At 33.9% G+C, this 15,924-nt stretch overlaps 1 protein-coding gene across 15 annotated transcripts in view; it reads left to right on the forward strand.

Moving 5' to 3' along the window:
• The window catches only part of Syt1 (synaptotagmin 1), a 531,406-nt gene that overhangs the window by 238,322 nt on the left and 277,160 nt on the right, over positions 1 to 15,924 (forward strand). For 2 of the 15 annotated variants that reach the window (XM_087192511.1, XM_087192515.1), the window contains exon 1: positions 12,996 to 13,218. The exons of the other annotated variants lie outside the window; for them this stretch is intronic. The gene's annotated coding sequence lies outside the window, so the exon portion shown is untranslated. Of the gene's footprint in view, positions 1 to 12,995; positions 13,219 to 15,924 lie in introns of those variants that run through there. 15 annotated transcript variants of the gene reach the window in all.

The raw sequence follows: 15,924 nt of genomic DNA on the forward strand, positions 1-15,924 counted from the left end.
CATTTACATTTATCATTGGGTGCTTGTACCTGTACATGATGTATCTTAGTTCTAATTTTTTTCCCCATTACCTGTGTACCCTTCACCCCCTCCACCCTTCCCTATTTACATAGACTTCATTTCCATTTTTTTCTTTTCTTTTTCTATAAAATGGAGTACTACTCAGCCATGAAGAATGAGAAACTAGAGTCATTTATAGCTAAATGGATGCATATTGAGTGAAATAAACAAGACACATGTGTAAATACCGAATAGTTTCTCTAGAGTGAGAAACTGAAAGTGTAAATAAGGATTAAAATAATTAAAATGAATAATTGATAATTTGAAATAGGAAAAGGTCCAAAGGTGTAGGGGTGGTGGGAGGGGAAGGGGAAAGGGAAGAAGGGAAAGGGCAGTTTTCTTTATGAAACATAATGTTGTTATAATGTTTAAGACCAAAAGCACTTAAACATTAAGTTTTTTATCACAAACCTGAGTTTGCCACTTAACAGCTATGCAACAAGTTACTCAATATTTCTAAAGCTCAGGTTCCTCAACTGTAAAATGAAAATAACAATAGTACCTAGCACAGAAGACTGATGTGAGGATTATTAATAACCACCAAACAGATGTATCCTGAAGACAGTAAAACAGGGGGTATAAAAATAATCATCCTATAGCAATTGACTATGCTGTTTCCTTTTCTTCCCCCTTTCACTTCGGGAAAATCTAATACTTAAGAGTTTTCACGTACTGTCCAAATCCTGTGTTTATAGGAATGCTTATGTTTCCAGATATCCTAAATCTGCTGAATAGAAATAAGTTGATTTTTTTAAATTACAAAAAAATAATTACCCTTTCTTTATTAAAATCAATAGAAGTCTTTCCTTAGGAAATAATGTTGAATCATATTGAAATGGATGATTAATATTGTTTAGTATTGTATACATTCAGCTATTTAAGAAATGAAAAACCCAGCCAGTTAGAGGTATCATAACGGATGATTGATAGATAAAGTAGGACAAATGTATAATGAATGGATAGGTAGCCCAAAAGATGGATATATTTTTTAAAAGATGGATATTCCCTTGGATGGACAGATAGATGGGCAAATGTGTGGGTGAGTGAAGAGCCACGGAAGATAAAATGTTGTATGGATGGAAGGATAGATGGATGGATAGATGGATGGATGAATGGATAGATGGATGGATGAGTGGAGATAGATGAATGAAAGGGTGGATGGATGGATGGATGGAAAGAGTTTTCATGAAATGAATAACATGAAAAACATCAATTTGATATTGAGATTAAATGAAATATTTTTAATGAAAATAATTCTATGTTTACTGCTCTACATTTGTAATACATAATAATTACATTTGTTTGGGGGAATATATATTACATATTACATACATGTAATATATAAATTATATTACATATGTTATATTACATGTAATATAATTCTGTATTGTATTTCATACATTATATTTTGCATATTCTGTCATATTTACATTGTGTGTTATTTATATTATGCATTATATTATATACTATATCATATATCATGCTATGTACTACATTTTGTTTTATATTATATATAAAATACATATAACCAAGTGAGATAAAGTGTATATACTATAGATATTATATTGTATAGCATACACTATGTATTATATACCATATGTAATATGTTGCACATTACGTTCAATGTGTTTTACATATGTAGTTTATATGCTATATATTATATACTTGTATTATGTATTACATAGTATATATTAGATTATGTATGCTGTTATATATTATATGTAACATGCAACATATATAATATTATATAGAAATAATATTTGAACCCTTCTCCCCATTCTCCCTTACCATGATTCTCTTACTGATCTCCAAAAAGTCTGCCTCTCTGTTTCCTATCATCTCTCCTTTATTTTTCTCTAATTTATTTATATTTTGCTTTTCTCAGATAAGAAACAACATGTGACATTTTACCTTCTGTATCCAAATCATTTTACTTAACACTATGGCCTCAAAATCCATCCATTTTCCTACAAAAGAGGGGACCTTGTTCTTCTTTAAGGCTGAGTAAAATTCAATTGTGTCTACATACCACATATTATTTATCCATTCATCTGTTGATGGGCATCTAGGCTGTTTCCACAGCTTAGCTATTGCAAATTGTGAAACTATAGACATGCGTATGTATGTATCACTACAGTATGATGGTTTTAACTCTTTCAAGAATATACTGAGGAGAGTTATAGCTGGTCAAATGGAATTTTAATTTTTAGTATTTGGAGAAATCCCCAGATTGATTTCCATAGTGATTATACCAGTCTACATTCCCATCAATAATGAGGAAGGATTCCTTTGTTCCCCGAGCTTCCCATATTTTGGGGTTTTTTGTGTTTTTGATGGTAGTCATTCTGTCTAGAATCTCAGAGTTGTTTGATTTGCATTAAGAGTCAAAGAGATTCTGAACATTTTTAATGTGTTTATTGGCCACTTTTGCTTCATTTGAGAAGTGTCTTCATTTGCCCATTTTTTTATTGTTTGGGGGCATCTAATTTTTTAGTTCTTTATACACCTTAAATATATTTTTTATCAGAAAAGTACAGGCAAAATATTTTCCCATTGTGTAGGTCAAGTAAAAATATCTCAAAGCCTTCTCACCCTCTTTGATTAGAGCTGGAAACACCTTTTAAGCCTACACATGCTCTTCAGAGTACAGGATGGTGCATTTAAAATGCAAAAAAAACTCGGCACACTTTTCTAGATATTCTGCATTCCTCAAATATTTAATACTTTTAATATTATTTTGGATGCTTTCCTAAAACTTTATAAAATCATCGATACACTCTAGGAGGGATTATAAATTTGCTGCCTTATTCACCATATTTAAGTATTCTAACCCTACCAAGAATGAGTATCAAAAAGATTTAGTATTTGAGAGTGTGCCAGGAGGACAAAATGGATGAAAATGTCTACGTTAAATTTGCACTTTAAATCAGGAGACGTACTCCATCTTTTTACAGCACACCAGAACCAGAAAAGGGGAAAGGGAATGTGGTGGCTTTCAATTTTTTGAGCCTAAATATAAATATGTAAAGTTCCATTTCAGCCACAATGATTTGGATGGAATGTAAAGTTATACCAAAGATGATTCAATATGGATATATCACAAATATTTGTTGAGATATTTTATTTTTGCAAATGTGTGAAGACCTCTTCAAATGGCCATATGGAAAGAATTAAACATTTACCAAAAATCACAAATATTGTACATTAAATGTCTGCACATCTTTATCAGGAACCCCTAGGAAGGCAAGTAAACTCTTTTTTTTCTTTATGCATGAAAACATGCATAATTTGCTAAGATTCAGCAGGAATTCAAGAGTATGCAGTCATAGTCACGAAAGAAGACCATTTATGTTCATCTGGAAAGGATTCAATTTCAGAAATTGAATTTGTTTCACAGTGACCTGGAACTGACTGTATATGTACTAAAATGAGACACATTTGAGAGTTTGGGGAGATGTTAAAACAAATGTAAAAGTATTAATTGGTCTGTATCAGGTTTTGCTCCAACAAATTGGAACACGTAATTACCCTAAGAATAACAGCTATTGCCTGATATCATTTGTGATTCTATATCTTGTCAAGCATCCTGAAACTCCCTGAGATTGACCATCTTATTCCTCAGAGATAGATGATTTTCAATGGTTGTATTATTATCTTTGAACATCTTGAGAGCACAGAAAGTGAACACCTTTTTTCCAGATTATCTTTTCAAGAACATTCTTATGTCAAGCAGATATTGGAAGCTATATATCTGGAGCAAAGGTTAAGCTCATTTGATTTTATCCCATTAAAAAAGACTCAGATTTCCTAAGTATGGGATTTCTCAGTTCTAACCCTAGCCCAGTATGGGCACACCACCCACCTGTCCTGTGCCATTACACCTCTGTGGGATTTACAGTGTCAAAGGGAACTTGCACGAATATAAAGCCCCTGGTGTTTGTCGTGTGTCATGCATAATGAAGTCCTTTGTCTTTGCCCCCAAGAGTCTCACATTTTCTAGCATCCTAGCATTTGCAGCAGACTAATTTATTAGCTTACATGTAGGGCAAAATTTCAGTCCTTTCATAGTTCTAAACACATTTATAGGGCAAAGGCAAAACAAATAATCAGTAGAACAAAAATATCCAACTCTTCTGAGTCCTAGAAAGGGCAATGCACAGGGGTCTGAAGTGCAGAGGTGCAATCCTAGCCCTCTGCTACCTTCTCAAGAGCAAATTTTTCACTTTCTTCTGGTTCTTAGTTTCCTCATCTATAAGAGGTCAGGGAAGGGAGGTGGCCCTTCAGGGCATCTCTAACTCTAAATTATTTGGAGTTATGATTCTTTTAGTGCATCGGGCAACTCTGTCTTTCATTACTTCTATAAGATTTATATGTGTATAGCTGCATATAACATAAAAATTAGAGAATATTAGGAACTGTGAGATGACCTTCTCCAGCTATATCCATAATAATTATGCTCCAATCAACTCTAAGGGCTTTCCAAAAAAATGTGGGGACTCCAAAATACCTCAACTTTCAACATTAACTAGTTTTTACACTGTAATAAAACAGCATGTACGTTCAAATGTGTTAGAAGCCAAATGTTAACTTACATCTTCATTGACCTTACACAATTTAAATGTCATACAATTCAACTTCCAAAATAAGCCTACACTGATGTAGTATTACTTTGGACTATCTTTAGGATGAAGAGTTTAAAAAAATCACTTTGAATTTACTATTTCATTAATTAGAAACTTGAAACACTAATAGGAATATTAATAGCACTAATACTAGAAATATAGGAATATATTTATATCTATTACTACACTAGTTCTGTTGCAGTTTTTATTCATTTTGAGGCATGGTTTTCATGTTGGCTCTTTTGAGTTCCTGTAATTAAATGCTCCAGTAATTTGGATGTGGTTAATCAAACTAGCTCTTGTTACTATCAGAAAATTGTTACCTAAGTCCTCATTATATATACTTTGGTTGGTATTGTTACCCCTAAGTATGAAAAAATGGACCTGAATTTGAAAGAAATGAACCAGATTGGGAATGAAATATATAGAAAAGACAACAGCAAAGAAAAAATGCAGAGCCAGGCATGGTGGCGCACGCCTATAATCTCAGCCATTGGAAGGCTAAAGCAGGAGAATCATTGCGAGTTCAAGGCCAGCATGGGTTACATAATAAGTTCAAGGCCAACCTTCACTACAAAGCGAAATCCTGTCTCAAACCCCTCTCCGAAAAACAAGAAAAGGAAGAAATAGAAAACTCAATGGCTATTCAAGTACAAAAAAGTAAATAAATAATTGTTCCTGCATCCTAGGTGACAGGGAAAATAATGACAATTTCAATAGAAATACAAAAATCAAATAGAGTAGCCAATATGGAAAGAAAAAATGAGTACAATATTTTAAGTTAGAGTTTGAAGTAACAATAGGACATTCTCTATAAATCCCCAGCGAACAGACCAGAATTCAGAATAGCCAAGCTAACATTACTGATTTAGTAATCATCTGTGTCCGTAGATTACAAGCTTCAATATCAGAAATCACCTGTTATTCCTAAATCTGGAAATGTTGGCCCTCCTGCAATTTTCTGCCACTCTTTTCAATAAAATTCTACCTTTTGATTTCACTGCAACTCTGTAAATTGGCTCAAACCTCACACACTGGTTTTTTCATTGCAGTGTCAGACCCAAATTTACCTCCACTTTAAGTGTGAAAGTTTTAAAACAACATTGTGTATATGCAAACTGAATAATTATATTTTTCTTTACCTCAGAAATATGGAAGCATAAAAAAATGATAAATCATTTTCCTCAATCAATGTGAGTAGGCATGTCTGCATTACTATAGAAAAAAAGAGCTGACAATTTCTGTTTGATTGTGGGATGTATAGCATCATCAAAATGACAAGGTAAATGCTGAGGAACATTTTTCTGAATGTTGGAAGAATTGACTGAGTATTCAGCAGAAGCTAAGTGAAAATGTCAGGATGGCAATGAAGATTTTGTACTTTAGCACACTCTGATGATTGGTACCTAGCAAGATTTGATTGTGGCTTCACAAAAGTAGGAAGTCGAACTTTCAAAGTCATTGTCTGTACCAGAATGTACTAGAATGGTCCCTTACTTTACATTCAAAAATTCTTTGAATACATATATTTTAATATGATGTTATATGCCTAAGGTATATGTCCATTCATTACATCTCAATCCTTGAGTCTATGCTTTTTCTAAATGTATTGCTTTATAAGATTGAAAATATTCAAAGTTTCCATCAGATACTAACCAAGTATAACAATGGTTTAACCAAGTATAACAGGACTAGGCATTTTGAGAAGCTTACAACATTCTACAAATAGTAGAATGACTGACAGGGCTGAGAGGATGGGAAGATGGAGAGATGTTGATTACAGGGTAAAATCTTGCGGTAAAGATGAATATATTCTACAGATGCACAATATGGTGGCTACAGTTATTAATACTATTTTATGTACTTGAAACTTGCTGAAAGTAGATCATAAATGTTCTAAATACAAAAAATGACAGTAGTTATATGAGCCAACGGATATGTTAACTTGATTGTAGTAATCATTTCGCAGTGTATATTCATATAGTAGTATTATGTTATATATCTTAAATATATAAAATTTTAAAGAAAATTTAATATATTAAATTTGCCAATTATACTTCATATAAAGCTGGGAACAAAATGAACAAGAAATTGAACATCATGATAAGACATTTCTGAAATATTTCATTACTTTGTTTATAATATAAAGAATCGGTTTATAAATTCATTTAATCATTATTAGCATATCAAGACAAATATGGAAATATATTTTTATATATGGATATATATTTATATATATCCACACAGTTATGGAAAAAGAATATGAAGAAATTATAAGCTACATGGGAAGAAAGTTTGGACACTCATAAAGTAGTTATTCAATATCTCATTCTCTGATATGAATGTGGAATGGAAATACCCCTGTTTAACATGAACATCTTCCCTTTGACAGGAAAAGGCGCATGCTTGGACATCAGCTTATTCAACACTATGCCTTTACTTTTAGGGCTATTGAAAACAGAGGTCAGGGTGGTAAAGGGATATTTATTTTCTTGACATATGTAGAAAGAGAAATTCCAAAGCCCTTTCAAGTGGCTGAATTTCAGAACAAATATTGTCCTAGATAGAGTAATTACAATAAGTGGCTAATTAAAAGCTTTTGCTATTTGAACTTGGGTGAGAAATCAAAGTGACAAGCTTTCACTTCAAATCACATCATTATGAAAACCAAACAGAGAGCTTGAGATATCATCTGAAAATTTCCAGAATGTCTAAAAAGAAAATATTGGGTTGGGCTCATTTCAGCTGGGATGGAAAAAAATGTCTATGTTTAGAATAAATTGTGATTTTTCTAATTAAACATTTCAACAAAATATTACTTAAATTTCCACTACTATAAAAGTAAACATAAGGTTGCAGTTAATAGACATCCTTTCACCTCCTTTCTGACTCTTAATAACTGCATTATCTTGATTGTAGCTCACAGCAATATAAAATGGTTGGTATTTTATATTGTTTTTACAAAGGAAGTAAAAATAGTATGGGAAAGTTAAATATGTTTTCTAAAATCCAACAGCTCACAAGAACCAAAGCTGAGGTTAGAACCCAGCATACTGACTCCAAAGCCATCCTCTTACCCACTAACCTTGACCAGCAGTAAATTCAGGAACCACATATGAATATACTAAGTCAAATGCTACCCAATCACAAAAATACTTCTCCAATTTTTTTCATACACCTTATTATTATAATACCATTGTCTATAGTTTATAATAATATGTAATAATCTGCTCATATGCAATAATCTATTCACTTCTTAGTTATTAATAAAGTTGGCTAGTGCATCTCTATAATTTTCACTTTTAACATGTTTTCCAAAGCATTTTTACTTAAATATTTCTGTTTAGTCAATAATTTATTGCTTTAGTTAAACTAAAAGAAAATCTATTAAGGTAATTTCATGTAAATCACATTTCTTATGTTTTTCATTAGTTATAACGGCAATTGATTGATTTTAAATATTTCCTTGGTCTACTTATTAAAATTATTTTTTTCCCCAGTTTTATTCTGCAAGTATTAGTTATCTGGGGAACAAAGAAGAGTATAAACCATTTTCACTATTCTAGGTTTGTGATATGTAGATGGTTATGTGTATAGTTCAGACATTTGTTCCAAGGTACTATTTCTTTGCCTCCACAAACATCGATAATAATAATAGTTTAGTGTAACAGCATTCAGTAAACTGATGTGTTTCATACATGGGACTTGGAACTAGCTGGACTCTGAACTTTATACTCAATAGCTCATTAATATAACTGTCCCATAAAGTAGCTACCATTATGCACAATTATACAAGAGGAATGCAGTGCAGAGAAGTTAAATCATTCTCTCACATTATAAGTTAGTAATGAAAATCTGTTTCCACAAGCAGGATTAAGCGCCTTCGAACAATACTATTTTATTCCTATCACAATGCTGACTCCAAGATACCACTGAAACTATTAAAAATTAAAATAGATGTTTACTGTAAAGTCGTAAGTCTATTTCACTTTTGGTTTGGCTTCATAAACATTATAGTGCAGAGTCTTTGATTTGGGGTGAATAAAAATTCAATTTGGCTGTGAATTCATAATTGTTTCTTTACATATTCACTATCATAGTAATCCTTTCTTAGCATTGCTGACCTTTTCTAGCACTGGTATTTATGTATATGATCCTGCTTTTGCATCAACCATGGATATTTCTTACTTTCCTATTTCCCTACACAATCTCCTTGGTGTCATGTTGTTAGCAGACATTTATTCCACTTCTCCAAGCAGTCAGGCATGAAAATATGATCATAGATATTCGTGTTCTTTCTCAAGCCCCACACATACTGATTTAACCATTACATCATTCATAGAAATTTATTTCACCACGACAAGAACAGCAACATAAATAATTAATATTGATTTCCCTGATCTTGCCTCTAACCCATATAGCTTTCACTAGTACTGATTGATAGAGAAATGCTTTATCTTTGAAGCTCTCTGACATTTAAATATTTAACTTCCACTTCATAGCTCACAAGATATTAGTGTAGTGCACTAAAAGAACTGCTTAAAAAAAGCAGTAATTCAAACTAAGAACTTGAGAAATCAACTATAAAGCAGTAAAGTGTCATGAAAAAATTAGAAAAGATACCAGTAAGAACTTATATTCTGGGCATCAGATTTATATTTTAACCCTCAATAAAAGAAGAATGAACCATAGTGCTATTTAATAAAGACAAATTCTATTTTGCTTCATTCCTCAAGTGCAATAACAACTTTAGTTAGTAGCCTATTGGTGTTTGCTACTTATTCGCATAGCTTATAAACAGACTATTCTCACTTCTCACCTCTTCCCTTTGCCGCCCTCCCATTTTGGGCAAATTATTTAATCTTCTGTAGCTTTCCTTTCCTCATTAGAAAAATGTAAAACTCATCCACAGTATTAATAAGAATAGACACACATATTCTTTGTGTATCCCTGTATCAAAATAATTTCATAATTTGAGTATTTATGCATCAAAATAATTTCATAATTTCAGTGCCTGAAACATATGTAGTAGGTCCTCAACAACTGTTATTTCCATCCTTTCTGTTCTTTTTATTTATTTATATCACACACTTATGTATATATCTAGTTAAATATATTATATTCTACAAGGCTTTCAGCTATAGTGGATCCAGGGTAAGGCAAGTAAAGCATAAAATTTAAGACAAGGGGGAAAATTACTTATCAAGATAAAATAATATTTAAGCAATATTTTTATATTTCAAAATTCATCCAAAATTCCATCATGCACAAAAATCTCAAAATATTAAAGGTAGGAGCAATAGGACTAGTTTTTTCCTTCATCTTGGAGTCTAGTGTGGCTTGGCCTATTGCTTCTTTCACCAGCATTATCTACACATATTTGGACCGGGGATTTAGCTCAGTGGTTCCGTCACCTGCCTCGCAAGTGCAAGGTCCTGAGTTCAATCCCCAGTACCAAAAAAAAAAAAAAAAAAAAAAAAAAAAAGAGGATGATATATCTACAAGTTTTACAGCTCTTTAGCCTCAGTACAGAAACAACATTTAAATGTCTGTGTTCTTAGTCCTTTGACTTCTGCTTAGGTAGTGTACAGCCTCATGATTTTCTCCCAGTCTGAGGGTGAAAGTTTCAAAGTTTGAACTTGGAGTTAGGAAAGAAGTCTGGACTGAGAGCTGAGAAACTGAAACAGTAAGAATGGGAGAGTGGAGAGAGTTCTGAAGATCTAGGGATGTGAGAGCTTTCTTCTAAAACTTGTAAAAGTTATAAAGGTCATAGCTACACATTATCTCTTTCTCCACTCTTTCAATTTCCTCATCTGAGAATGATTTTTTTTACCATGACATTTCAAAAATACCATGTTTCTGTATTGACTTGGGGAGGCACAAAATGAACTTCTTGTCTTACGAATATAATGGAATATTACATAGTTATTTTTATTTCAGTCAGACTTGGAAAAACACCCTGAAGACTAAGACTTATTTAAGTAGCCATTGTGTATAGGCAGTATAAAGTTGATTTTAATAGTGTCTTTTGACAAATGAGAAGGATTGTATTCTCTTATAATATTGTTCTATTTTGTCATGTTGCACCTATTTTCAAATACTTAAATAAGCCTCTACCACCACCAGATCACTAACCAAGTTAGAGCGTTTGACACTACTTAGTTTTGATTAGTTCTCTCCCTGAGACAAGACACACTGCCCTCTTTGGTTTACTCCAAGGAAAAGAATTGTGCTACCACTAGGCAGCCCAGTAAACAGAGTATTAAAGCCGTGTGACAGAATGTATTCGTGATAATATGTCTGTACCTCTGTTACCGAATTGTGTGTGTGCATGCACACACAACAGTAAAAGACATATGAGTTCGCAGAAAAATCCTTGACTTATTTAACAAGCACATCAAAGTTAATGGAAGCATGGAGGTGCCCACAGGAGCAGACAGACAACATAAGATTTTCTCTTGGCCCTGGGTTCCCTGGTGGGGACACAGCTGCCAGAGACACTTCAACCAGAGAAGGTCCTGCTATTCAGAATATAGCCAAGTTCTTGTGATGCCACAGCCTTCCAAACCATGGGGTATACAGTACTATTCCAGAGGAATTTAGGCAAAGAACCTGTGTGCATCCATTAAGAGAGTACTTATATATTTCAAATTCTACAACTCCTATAAAATCTGCACCAAAAAGTCTATATTCTCTTCTAGTAAAGAAAACAGACTGAAGTTTTCCTTTACAATGTATCCGCCTCAGTAATCCTAGTGTCTATTAAAACTACTTTCTAACAGAACACTTGGGGTATAGATTTTGAACATTTTTACCTGGGTACTTTCAATATATAGTTTAGTCTGAGGATAATAACAGATTCCCTTCTCTTAAATATATTTAGTCCTTACTGTGTGCAAATTCAATTGTTTTTTGAGGTCTAGAAAGAAATGAATGAATTGAATCCAGATCTCCCTGTTATTTGTCCAAGCTCTTAGTTAACCCTTATGTATGCTGAAAGGAAGCATCTCTTTCAGGTCACACTACACACTACTTACACTGATTCCTTCGCAATTTGAAATTCTACTTGTCATAGGGACAGAAGCCTATGAGTTATATGTTGCCAGCACCAGTATGATAGTTTCTCTTTGCCTCTCTTTAAAAAAAAAAAATCACATCATTGAATGACATCATTGTAATCTAGTCACTACGCCAACCTGAGCTCAGCCTGCCTATATCAGAATGAACTGGCAGTCAGGATATATTGTCAAAGGAGTAAACTTCCAAAGTGTTCATCAAGAAAAATGTAAGCCAGTTTTTTCCTTTTGCTTTCTATCTTGAATTTTGTTAAAACAACTATTTTTATCTGGGAATAAGCATGCATGCCATCTGTTTCCTTGCAGATATCAAAGTTCTATATTGTTTTTCATTGAGCCACAAATATTTATTTCACCCTTCCATATGATGTTTATTCATCCTCATTTCTCTCCATTCCAATTTTTTCTAATCAGATTCAACCTCTTACATTTATGCATTACTATTTATGCTTCATTTTTTTCTTAATTTGGCTTAAGGAATTTCATATTTTAATATCTTACAATACTCTATATGGATTCCCTATTTGTCAAAGATAAATTCATTTGGAAATGTGCTACAATACATTTTTGTATCTTTACTATTTCTTGTTTATTGTTACCTAAGCATATGAGATATAACATATATTGGACAAATAGATTATTTAAAATAAGCTATTTATTTTGCTTTCTTCTGTTTATACTGTAGTAGTAATATAAATTAACACATTTGAAACTCATGAGAAATATATTCCAGTTAAATTAATTGCATTTCATAGTCTAAAACAAGAAAAACTAATGTTTTTCTAACACTATCAAAGAGAAAAAGAGAGATTGAATAACTGAGGCAGAGAATGAAGACAGCCAGGTTAGTAACAATTGTTTGGATATGGAAGATCAGATGTTATCTGTTTTAAAAACAAATTGCTTTTCAGAAATTTTCTACTTCACACAATTAAGTTGGGTCCAGGTTATACTATTTATTGCTTCTAATGCTGTCATAATTTTTTCATAGCTTATTGTATCATATTTTCTAAGTAGCTTCGTGGTGCTGTAAGAACACATTGCATTAGGATGCATAATTCATTAGATTAAACAGTGTATGTTATTGACTTGGGTTTCTTTCTTCAGGGTGCTCCCAAAGCACATCAAGACCCAGTTTAGCTAGCAGCAGTTTGAAATGCAGATTTAACATATTGTTTCTCGGGGAATGCCCTTGAATGTGCTTGGGTAGCTGTCTTATGTGAGCCGTGAGCAGAATTGCTGAGAGCCAGTGAAGAAATGGGTTCCCGGCAGCATGCGGTAGTCCTGGGTGGCAGTGCCTGGTTTGCTACCTCAGGAAAGCTGCCCAGGAAATGTCAGGATCACTGTTGAGTGATTAAGCACAGACAGCTCGAGCCGGGATTGCACCTGGGGACTCACAGTTGGCTCACATTACAGCACACCTGGGCAGAATTCCAAAGCAGGGGCCCCTGTGTTTCCAGGTAAGCATCTCATCTTCACTACTAATGCTCTAAAGTTACTATTGAGAAATTATTGAGAAGTAAAGCTATGACTTTTTTGCTACATTTAAAAGTTTACATTCTTTACCTTTGCATTTTCTGGAAGAGATTAAAGACAAATAAATACAGTGTTGGCTGGGGTAAATAAACTGAAATTTTAGCCAGGAAAAAAAAAAAAGAAAACAAACCTGTATGAGAACCTACCATGAGAGACTTAACAATATGACTTTTTATTAATCTCAAATGCCAGAAAACAGTCCCTTAATAAGATAAATGGAATAGAATATATCCATTTGTCAAAATGCTTGCCAGTAGGGAAAAAGTTAATCAATCAAATGCAAACATTAGTAAAATGAGAAAAAAAACCTCTAAGCATACCACAGTTTCATATGAACTTTCATTTGTCTTTTGAGAAGCAGAATAAAATGGCTGTCACTGCTTTTAATCACTTGAGAATTGACTTCTTTTCAGACTTCTATCATTTATTGTTGAATATACTTGTGTATGACTCCACAATCCAGCATGCTGAATCAGAGCATAGTTTATTTATGGGATTTGTGCCAGCTGCAGAATGCTTGAAGGGCTATCACTTTTGCTTACAGAAGACTGAAATAGGCATAGTAGGGATATATTACTATGCCTCAAGTGCATTTTAAAATAGGAGGCCAAGTGCAAATTGTCCTTTGACAAGTGAGAAACAGACATAAGAAAACTTCAAACCCTGGATTGTCTTCATGTAACCTTGTGGGACTATGATTTTGAGCAAACCTTACATTTAAAAAATGGATTATTGGGTATAGAGTGTGATACACAGTTCCCACTAGTGATACTCCAAACATGAATTCTTAAGAGCAGATCCTGTCAAGAGCTTTTCATGTTGCTAGGAGCAATTGTTACCATAGGAACAATGATACTACTAAGCATCACTTACATGCACACGTAACACCTAGCCCAAAAAGTAATCTAATTATAACGTCTGCTAAACCATAAACTGTTGTCTTTTGCAGCATTTTTGTGTGTCTAATACAATTGATTAAGTCCTATTTCAGGCAAGCACATGTACATTTTCCCACTGGTCATTTTCACCCATTTCTGTCCTCATCCACTTTGTCACATTAAAAGTTTTGTCTTTCTTCAGTATGTAAGAAAAAGACTCCAGCATTCTGAGCAAGCTGTCGTCATTTTCATAGGGAACTCTGAGTCACGGCAGTGGTGGTTGGACAGCCCTGATGGGACTGCCTTGATCAGATAAGGAAATCAAAGGAACACTGGTGCTGCTGCAGATTTGGATTGTGCTTCTGCCATGACCCACTAGTTTTATCTTGAATATTATTTTTAAACCCCAAAATCAGAACAAGCAGCCATCTTCAAATTCCTTAAAACATACTTTTTCCAGTTTTCACCAAAAATTATATTCTCTGTTCAAAATGAAAATAGCTCAGTTCAGGAAAATGCCCCTCAAATTTTACCCCTAAACGGATAGTTTAACAAGATGATACACACATACTAGGTATAGACCCACAATTCCAAGAACAGGCTCCTTCAGATTACAGATCTCTCTCAAAACCAAAAGATAGAAGTCTGAATTCAGGATTTAAAGTGTTAACATATCCAGAAAACAAACTGGGGTCAGTATTCCCATGCTGTGACAGCAGATTTGCACAATGCTTGTGGATTTCCTGAAGTGCTGTAAGTCTGGAGTACAGAGAAGTACCCAGGAAGATAAAGCACACCACACCTGACCCCAATAGGCTTTGGCTAATAGCCCATCCGTCATCACCTCCCTGACTTATCATTCCCTCCAAAATTAGCTCATTTATTTTGCTATAGATCAAATTACTTTCCAATTTCTATCAATCAAGTATACTATATTTTACTGCAGCTATGTAATATATTGGCAGGCTACTAAACTTATTTCTCCTGCATCCCAAAAGCAGACAGGAAAAGCAGAGTCAATCACACCTGTTAACAGGGATTAGAGATCCAACTTCTTTTCCATATAAGGAACAGAGCCATGAATTCAAAGTGACATTCTTCAGTGAGACTTTTCCTGTTTTTTTCCCATTCATTTGGAAGGCATGACTTAGCAGTCTGAGTATACAAAGGGATGAGCGAGAGAAGGAGGCTTCCGACTTTGTGTCTCAGGACCTTTTTCAAGAGCACTCACATCTTAGGCATCCATGACACAGGTAGCACAATTCCTACTTCCAGTCAACTGAGCTAGACAGTACCAGGAGATGGTCCTTACAATAACTACAAGAACTTTCACTCAGGAGTACTTATGGCTCAGCACCAGGAAGCCCACAAAAGTTACATCTCGCTGTTCTTCACACCCTGGTTCATTTTGCTTAAGAGAATCTTGTTTCCCAAGGAGTTAGACATAGGCTAATCTTCCAGTAAGCTTTCATTTTAAAGTAGCAATAATTCTGCTTTACTTTTTAGGTAAGAATTAGCCTTGTATCCACCAACACCACTGAAATCAAAACATTATTTCATCCCATTGAGCTATAGCCTAAAGGCACTTTGTAAATTTTGTGCCTGGCCAGTGTTCTCCATCACACTAAGGGCTTGGTTCTACAGTAATCAAGAGCATCCTACTCTGACCTTTCCCTGGACAATTTGCTCTCCAAACATGCATCACAGAGCAAGAACGATTCTCTAACCCTCCAATTCTATACATAGAAAAGG

The sequence above is a fragment of the Heterocephalus glaber genome, unplaced genomic scaffold (assembly GCF_053883595.1).
Source record: "Heterocephalus glaber isolate CG9 unplaced genomic scaffold, H.glaber_assembly_v1.0 deba00001571, whole genome shotgun sequence".
NCBI classification, from domain to species: domain Eukaryota; kingdom Metazoa; phylum Chordata; class Mammalia; order Rodentia; family Bathyergidae; genus Heterocephalus; species Heterocephalus glaber.